Below are 10,095 nucleotides of genomic sequence, written 5' to 3'. Positions count from 1 at the left end.
ATGTCATTGTCAGAGGTCAAGGGTTATCTCCTGAATGTGGTAGGAAAGACGTGTGATCTTTTTAAGTCATCTGGCGACGGACAAGCCAACTTCATATAGTTTCTGTTGCAGTTTGTAAATTAATGTTGCTTGATGTATATTTTTCCGTATCCTACAAATAAAGGGTATAAAGTCTCGTGCAGTGTACAGATAGCGTATGTGCGTACGCACGTGCGTGTGAGGAAGACAGCGAGGAGCGTCTTCGTGTCTCAACGGCGCCCTCTTGTGGTACGAAGGGCCATTAGCAGGCGCTGAGCCTGTAATGCAACACATGATCTGATCACAGACGCGCATTTTGTTTCAACAGAAAATACAAACGTCGCTCCTTAACTAAGGCGCGAGCAACAGTCCGTTTTCAGAAGGCTGGAATAATTCAGGGTTTTGGGAAAGCTGACGAGGGTCACGTGGAGTTCAGGTGTTTTCTGTCCGTGGGTTTGGGTCAAAACGGAAGCATCATGGGCGCACCACGTACCCTCCGGTGTGGAAGACGCGTCACGTCTGGTCGAAATGGGAGTTGTGTGTGTGTGTGTGGGGGGGGGGAGATATATACTGTGGCGGTCATATTACATCATCACCTCCGACGGCAGAGATGTGGTTGCCATGACAACGGGGGTCCTTATTGGCTTTCCGTACTCTTCCGCCCCTCCCACCCACTCGCATAGAGGCAGTCTGCAGAGGTTTTACACCGTCCGCAGTAGTGGCCGGAGGAGGAGGAGGAGGAGGAGGAGGAGGTGCGGCCTCCGTCTTAAAACCGCACTTCTGGTCTCACGCACAGGCAGACGTGCGCCTGCACACACACCTCAGTACGCTGGAAGCACGCGCGGGCGACCCCGCGGAGGCTAATCTACTGTCCCCTGACTCTGTTGAGAATCCGGGCTCTTAAAAAAGAAGAACAAACGGCGGTTTTAATATCGGCGAGGCGTGTCACCTCCTGAATGTCCACAACAAATCGCCTCGTTTTGTTTTCAGACGAGGCTTCCAGCGACACGACCGTGTCCACGAGGCATTTGATGGACGTTTTGATCCACAGCGCTTTAGATCAGTCACCGCGCGCGCGCGTGCATTTTCACACAAATGTTCCTATTAAAAATAAAACCCCCACAACATCCCTAACTCATCCGAATGGCAGCTGCGGAGCGGAGCATCAAGCGGGGTTTTCACGGATCCAGGACGCGTCACATATTTTATTCATAACAGGCAATAACGTGATTAGCCTGCGTGCAGGGGGCTTTGTTGGTGGGACACTGACGTCGCTGCCATGCTGCCGACTGGCACGAGCGACGCAATCTCTTTAATTCAATCACAAATCCGAGTCTGCGCGCGCACGCGCGCGTACGAATCACATTTTGAACCGTTTGCTTGCAAATGTCAGTTTAAGACCACGTGTAAATATGTTCCAGAGCAGCACGCGAGATGAAAATAAAGCCACAATTCACCTCTCCTTCTTCTTCTTCTGTGACATCCATCAGAGGAAAATCACGTGGTTAGTCTGCGCAATGGGGCTTCCTCCAAGTCCTCTTTAGGATTATGGCCCCAAATCCTCTGTCATTGTTTTTACTGTGAAATCACGCAGGGTGAGAGACAGGGGGAAGAGAGAGAGAGAGAGAGAGAGAGAGAGAGAGAGAGAGAGAGAGAGAGAGAGAGAGAGAGAGAGAGAGATCTGCTACTCGTCATTCTGTCTCAGCTGCCTTGGGACTTTAATGCTTCTCTACTACAGACGCCAGGCTGGCAGGAAATATGGTCCGATAGTGTATGTATGCACGTGTGTGTGTGTGTGTGTGTGTGTGTGTGTGTGTGTGTGTGTGTGTGTGTGTGTGTGTCTACAGGGGGCACATGCATCATGAACAGCTGGGCATGTCCAAAGCAAATCTCTCACACACACACACACACACATACAGAGTCATAGAGGCACCAACAAATGGATGGTGATTTTTTGTGTTGTTTTTCAAAAGACAAACGGCGCAAGTGTAAAAGTGCCCCCGTGTAAGCTCATCATTTCACATCTCTTACACTGCTGCACAGACATGTCATGCTTCATAATTGTGCACAGGCGGCACGGTGGCGCAGTGGTTAGCGCGGTCGCCTCACAGCAAGAAGGTCCTGAGTTCGAGCCCCGGGGTAGTCCAACCTTGGGGGTCGTCCCGGGTCGTGCTCTGTGTGGAGTTTGCATGTTCTCCCCGTGTCTGCGTGGGTTTCCTGCGGGGGCTCCGGTTTCCTCCCACAGTCCAAAGACATGTAGGTCAGGTGAATCGGCTGTACTAAAATGTCCCTAGGTGTGACTGTATCGGCCCTGTGTGACGGCCTGGCGGCCTGTCCAGGGTGTCTCCCCGCTTGCCACCCCATGACTGCCGGGATAGGCTCCGGCATCCCCGCGACCCCGAGAGCAGGATAAGCGGTTCGGATAATGGGTGGATGGATGGATAATGGGTGGACGGATGGAATTGCTGGCACTTAACTACACCAAAATCTTGGCCAACCGACTCTGCCTCTCTTCCTCCTGGCTGCTTGCGGCCGAGTCTTACCTCCACGTCTCTCTGCAGGTACGCTGCCTGTACAGTGTATGTTCTACATCCTCCATCCCATAATTTCTCTGCCACTTCATTTCTAGTCATGCCAGGGCTGGCTGCACAGCCTATGTAAATGTTTTCACCGCCGAACTGTCTTTCTTGATACAGCGCCAGTTTGTAAGGGCTGCTTTGTATGTGGGGCAGCCGGGCCGCGGTCGACAACAGTTCAATTCAGAGTTCAAACGGTCGTCCCGTTCGCCAGCACAATGGAGCTGTCTGTTCAGCCACACAATAGCGTCCTTCTTGTGAAGTGGAAATCCAGAAAACTTGACACCCAGCCCCTGCCACGCTGTTCGCCCAGCGTGAACACGCTAGCATCGGTCACAGGTTCGGCCCGCGGGGCTCACCGGGGGCCCTCGACAGCCCGCCCTTTCGCAGTATGAATGATGACATAACAAGAAAGCCTGCAAACTGACGGGGGCCCCCCGGGCAACGCTTTTGCTCAATACGAATTCTCCGCGGGGCCCGAACCTTGGCCTGCACCGACGCTGAAGGCTTTTCTCTCCGGCTGTTGGCATGGCAACCTCGCAGCTAATCGCACCACTAAGGCTGTTGTGTTCCTCTTTGTCCGTTTCGAGGCCTTTTGCACGCAGCTGCAGTTGTGTTCGTATCGGGGTCCAGTTCTGACAGATTGTGTGCCGAACAAAGACGGAAACCACAAAAGCTTCGCGTTTTCTGCAAGAAACAGACATATGGAGTGTGAGAAGAGATTTACTAAAACCGATTAAAAACGCACCCGCACATGCGCCGCTACCACTAATGAGCGCGTGTGCGTCCTGCACGGTGTATTTACAGATGTACTGAACCCGTTTGTGGCCTTTTGTGAGAGTCTCAATGGACTCCATCCATCCATTATCTTAACCGCTTATCCTGCTCTCAGGGGCGCAGGGATGCTGGAGCCTATCCCAGCAGTCACTGGGCAGCAGGCGGGGAGACACCCTGGACAGGCCGCCAGGCTGTCACACACACACACACACACACACACACACACACACACACACACACACACACACACACACACACACATTCATACCTAGGGACAATTTAGTATGGCCGGTTCACCTGACCTACATGTCTTTGGACTGTGGGAGGAAACCGGAGCACCCGGAGGAAACCCAGGCAGACACGGGGAGAACATGCAAACTCCACACAGAGGACGACCCGGGACGACCCCCAAGGTTGGACTACCCCGGGACTCGAACCCAGGACCTTCTTGCCGTGTGAGGCGACCGTGCTAACCACTGCGCCGCGCGCCGCCCCTCAATGGACGCAGTTGGATCGTGCTCAGAATCAGGCGATCCAAAGTTTACACGTGCGTTTCTAAAAGCTGAACATGAACAAATGCATCCTCTTCGCGTGGAGTGTGACTTCAAACGGGTGCCAGCGTACTGTGGTACCCACTGGATCTGAACCCAGTGCGCGTTATCCCTCATATGCACGCAAACGTCAGACGGGTCCGTGAGACATCAGCTGCAAACACCAGCACACATTCGGAGACTTGCCTCGTCTGTTGAGTCAAACGGACAGAGATCTGGGGATACTTACGTCACCCTCTCCAAACACTTCGACAGAGATGTAACTGTGCTGCATTATTCATCACAGCCAAAGGGGAGGCGGACGTGGCCGTCGATTCACCCCCGTCACAGCCGCGGCGTCAGCGCGAGCATTACGTCACGACGGTCACACAGACCCGTGCCTCGGTTCTGCTACTGCGGGAGTGAAATACACACTCAGCCCAAAACACCTCCACAAACCTGCGTTCATTCGCTCTTCCTGGTGCAACTTTTTAGTATCGTTATTGTTGTTATTGTCTATGTCATTGTTTTTCCACATCAGTTGTTTAAAACTGTTTAACACCGGTACAGCAGTAAAGGGAGGGGTCCTACTGTAACCGAGCTATTTTCTCGCCCGGTGCGGGATTCGATACGGAGTGTACTGCACCACAAGGCGACATCGCTAACCGCTCGACTAAAGGGTCAGACTCTAGTCGATCGGCCAGTGGGTCTTATTAGTAGTTTACAGTCGTCACCCTCTGCCGGAAGCGCGCCCTCACGCTTTTCTGCACGCTTCCGGATCCCACCGCTGCCACCAATGTAACCGGTTATTTTCTCGCCCGGTGCGGGATTCGATACGGGGTGTACTGCGCCACAAGGCGACATCACTAACCGCTCGACTAAAGTGTCAGACTCTCTAGTCGATCGGCCAGTGGGTTTTATTAGTAGTTTACGCTACTATCCTGTAACCACCGAAATAAATGTGTACATAAACCGCATGAGAGGACCACAGAGCTGCCGCACTTTAACTGCAAATCTTTTACAGTCAAACAGAAAAGGCTTTCAAAAGGCTGCTTAGCTCATAGCTGAGCGTTTCAAACGAGACGTGGTGAATAATCCAAATGTCCAATAAAAGTCCAAACGTCCCAAGTTTCAAATGACCAATATAAAGTGTAATATTAACGTAAAAGAAACGATGCGTCCAAACCGACAAAAAGAACACAAAAGATCGGTCTTACCGGATCACGGTGGTGCGGAGGCGAATCAAACAAGCCCTTGGTCCCCAAAATGGTGGACCAAACCTGGACTGATTCAAGCCTCCTCAGCTGGGGGGGGGGGGGGGGGGATGGCCGCCCAACCGTGATGCCTAGTAGCTAATCGCTAGCAGCTAACAGCTAACCATCTACTTTTCTGCTCAGCTGGGCCTAAAACTAACAAACTCCCCAGTTCCCAAGCAAATTTCTCCGCGCGTTCTCAAAAACATGGCTTCCACCTCCTCTCTACTGCCACCTGTGGCCTGTTTACCACCTCACACCGGAAATGGCCCACTTTACCACCTCACACCGGAAATGGCCCACAGAGCGACAGGATTTTTTTCTTCTTCCCTCGCTAATCGACAAGTTGTACACGTCACGTTTTTACAACACGAATGACTGCAGTGCAAGCAAACATGCCAGGAGGATAGGCCAAATAATAAAATACAAAATAATAAATGGGAAAAGAAAACATTTAAGACACCACAGCTAAGATGCACAATTCATTTATCTTGTGGGAGTGCGGGAATGAGGAGACGGAGAGATCGGGTCGAGTCAAGTCCGTTTACTCGCCACGCAAAACGACACCGACACAGCGCAGCACAACCTCTCCTGGCAGTCAGCTAACCGCTAGGCTGCTGCAAACATGGCTCCACCCCGGAAGCTCTAAGCAGTGCCTACGTCACCACTCTGAACGTCTGCCTTAAAGGAGCAGCAGCCCCTGGTGAATCTACCCTCAAATGTGTGTCGCCACAATATACATATTTTACAGCGAACACATGCCAGCACTATTTTGGGGCCTTTTTATTGGCACTAGAATTAATACTTTTTATGTAATGTTCAAAACCTTTATAAAAAGGGGTCTTTGGTTTGTAAACTTACACTTATGTATATAGAATCTAACTAGAATGATAGATAGATTTATGATATATGCTCTTTCCTCAAATTTATTGTCACAGACAAAGAAAACAATGGAAAATCCACGTATAAAGTGTCACTAATACATTTTTAAAACATCTTTCCATAGAGTCCTAGATTATGCCACACAAAAAAATGCCAAAAAATAGAAAATAGAAAAAATAAAAAATGCCAATAACGATGGGGCACAGTTTCTGGATGAGGTGAGCAAAAAGAATAAATTATATTCATATCAACCTTAAATTTCTTGAGAAAATGCTTTGCAGGGTAAATTTTAAATTGTCTTATCTTATTAGTAATAAAGTATTTGTGAGTCAATGACCACATTTTGACCAAGGAATATTCTTAGTAAAGTTGCTCCACTAAGTAGTGACATAAGGCTTCGTGACCACCTCACTCTGAAACAAAGAAAGAATAGCTTTGTTATTATTCTTGCAGGATGGTGAGAAACACATTTTCTCACAAGGGGAATCAGCAGGAGTAACCAAAGAAACATCTTCTTGAACTTAACAACCCTTGCACAAATTACAGAACCATTAGGAATAGCCCCCATCATCAGAGCAAATTACTCAATTGTGACAGGAAAATTGAAATGAGATGAAATCACACACACACACACACACACACACACACACACACACACACACACACACACACACACACACACAAGCATTTCAGTTACAAAGAAATATACTCCTATTTTTATATAAGATATCCCCATTATTCCAGATATAATAATGTTGTGGTGACAAATTGTGCTTGTAAATTAATTTCCACGCCAATAAAGCCTGCCTGTGAAAATTTGACAGTTTCACTGCTATCTTATTTATTTTATAATTGCATACCAATAGGAAAGGGAGCCCTCCAATTTGGTTAAAAACAAAGTTGGGAATGAAGTTCCACACGGAGGAGTCATTTTTCAAAAAATGCTTGAACCAGTTAATCTTAAACATTTTGTTCACGGTAGAGAAGTCCAAAAAGTCAACACCACCATTTTTGCAAGAATTGATAACTACAGATTTTCTGATGTAATGTACACGATTTTTCCACAAAAAAAAATTAGATAGCAACTGGTCAATTTTTTTGGCAGTTTTGTTATCAAGGAAAAGAGAGGACGCAACATAAACAAGCCTAGAAATACCTTCAACTTTCGATAGGAGGACACGTCCCTTCAAGGTCAGATCTCTTTGTAACCAGTAATTAAAATTATTTTCCGCTTTTTTAATCATTGGACTAAAATTAAGCGTGCATCTGTCCTGTTGATCCTTGGTTACAAGAATGGCTAAATAATTAACCTTTTCCTTGACAGGTATATCAATAAAGGTGACGTCACAGCTTTTTAATAGCAAATAACTCACATTTGTTTAAATTCAGAGACCTGAAGCTTTTGAAAGTACATCAATAATTCTGATTGCAGGCTTTACCTGCAGAGCATTTTTCAAGAACAAAGCTGTATCATCTGTCAGTTGGCTTAATAAAATATTTCTACCTGCAACAGAGACACCTTCTAAGTTACTTGATTTTATATAGTGACAGAAGCCTTGTGCAACACTAAGGAAGAGGGAAACAGAGACCGGACAGCCTTGGCACATGCCTCTTTCTAGACAGAATCTTTAAGTAGTACCATCACAATTTCACAGAGCTGTTCCCATTTGGATAGAGGGTTTTTATTGCATTGCAAAAGTGTGAGCAAAATCCAAAATGTTCAAGACAATAAAAAATGAAGGGGTGCTCAGCTGTGTCAAAAGCTTTGTAAAAGTTAAGAAAAAAAGTATAAAACTGTCATCATTACATTACATTACATTAGTCATTTGGCCGACGCTTTTATCCAAAGCGACTTACAATAAGTGCATTTAACGTAGGAAATCAGGAGAACTACTAGTCATCAGAGGTCATAAGTGCATCTAAACAAGCATCTAAGAGCAAAACCAGTGCTAAAGTAAAAGTGCAAGAAAGAGTTTTTGTTTTTTTTAATGAGTGAATACAATAAGTGCTAAGAACAAGTAACAGGGTAGTAGTTCTTAAAGAGGTGAGTTTTCAACCTGCGCCAAAAGATGGGCAGCGACTTCGCTGTCCTGACATCAGTGGGGAGTTCATTCCACCACTGTAGGGCCAGGACAGAAAAGAGCCGTGACCGGGTTGATCAGCAGCAGGGGCCTCTGAGCGACGGGGCAACCACGGGTCCCGAGGCAGCAGAGTGAAGTGGTCGGGCGAGGGTGTAGGGCTTGACCATGGCCTGGAGATAGGAAGGAGCTGTTCCTTTCACTGCCCTGTAGACTAGCACCAGAGTCTTAAACTGGATGTGAGCAGCTACTGGGAGCCAGTGTAGGGACATGAGAAGGGGAGTTGTGTGGGAGAACTTAGGGCGGTTGAACACCAGACGATCTGCAGCTTTCTGAACAAGCTCCAGAGGTCTGGTGGCTGACGCTGGAGTGCCAGCAAGGAGGGAGTTGACGTAAACCAGCTGGGAGATGACCAGAGCCTGGATGAACACCTGTGCCGTCTCGTCGGTGAGGAATGGACGAATCCTCCTGATGTTATAGAGGAGAAATGTGCAGGAGCGAGCAACCGATGCAATGTTTGCAGCAAACAACAGTTGGTCGTCCAGGACCACACCCAGATTCCTCACAGTCCGAGTTGGCATCACCACAGTGTTGTCAATGGTGATGGCCAGGTCTCGGTGTGGGCAACCTTTCCCCGGGAGGAACATCAGCTCTGTCTTGTCCAGATTGAGTTTCAGGTAATGTGCTGCCATCCACTCCGAGATGTCAGTCAAGCACGCAGCAATGCGTGTCTCTACTTGTGTGTCAGAGGGAGGAAAGGACAAGATCAGCTGGGAGTCATCGGCATAACAACGGTAAGAGAAGTCATGCGAGCGAATAACAGAACCAAGGGATGTCGTGTGCAGGGAGAAAAGGAGAGGACCCAGAACCAAACCCTGTGTAACACCTCAGGGCGTCAGTAATTAGTTCAGAATAATCAATAAGTTCAAAAACCAGTCTTATGTTGTCTGTGAATGTTCTCATTCATCCAGGTCATGGTTATCCAAAGGAATTGAATCGAGTGCAACTGGACTTGGTATATATCTGTGAAGACGTTTCGCCTCTCATCCAAGAGGCTTCCTCAGTTCGTGCCTTTCTGACTAGACTAGCTTGGTCTCATGGCAAACACAATAGATAACAGTTTATAATTATTATTGAGTAAACTAATGGGCCTCCAGTTGTCAGTTATAAGCAAATCTTTTTTCGGTTTAGGTATTAGACAAATTACACCCTTTTTTCTCCCGATGGACTGTATGCACACTCTCTTCCGCATTCCGACTTGGTCAGCTCGATCATTTCCGGGCAGCACGGGAAGTGATACAGACAACTGACAACAACAGCAAAATAATGGAGTTTTTCACTGGGTCTCTTCAAAATCTACCCAAACTCACGGTTAACGACGTTAGTCGCATTATCCAAGAAGCATGCCATACATCAGTTACCAAAAAGGAGAAGGGCTTCAAACTTTACGTTTCAAGCTACATCCACGATTATGAAGGTAAGATCCGGACGTGTAATGTTAGCCAATGCCAGCATGTTTTTGTACTAGCCAATGCTAGGATAGTGATACGTTACTGTTAACATTATGTTTCTATATGTCAATTGCTGTTAGAATCTTCCTAACGTCATTATCAATCTCAGTTTCAAACAGGAGAACTGTCCATTAGAGCTGAGTGCTAGGGACCCCTTACCGCGTGACGTAAAAGCTGCGTTGTAAACAAGATGCGCGCGCAGAACGTGTGGCAAAACATGGTCGAGAAACAACGTGCGTACCTATGAAACTCACAGATGGAAACGTCTAAAACTTAAAATTAAACGGAGAAAAGTTAGAAATTTGAGAAAATGGAAATCTCAGAATATGTTGAAGGTCTAAGCAAGGAGGACAGAAAGCATTACAAGTTGAAACTTAACACTAAACACTGGAGTAAAACTTCCCGATCCGCTGATGCTTGCTGAAGCTCAGTGGACAAGTGACGTCACGAAGTGGCCAAACATCGGCTGG

Source organism: Lampris incognitus, chromosome 14, assembly GCF_029633865.1.
Source record: "Lampris incognitus isolate fLamInc1 chromosome 14, fLamInc1.hap2, whole genome shotgun sequence".
In the NCBI taxonomy this organism is placed as follows: domain Eukaryota; kingdom Metazoa; phylum Chordata; class Actinopteri; order Lampriformes; family Lampridae; genus Lampris; species Lampris incognitus.
This window is presented reverse-complemented; position numbering follows the sequence as displayed.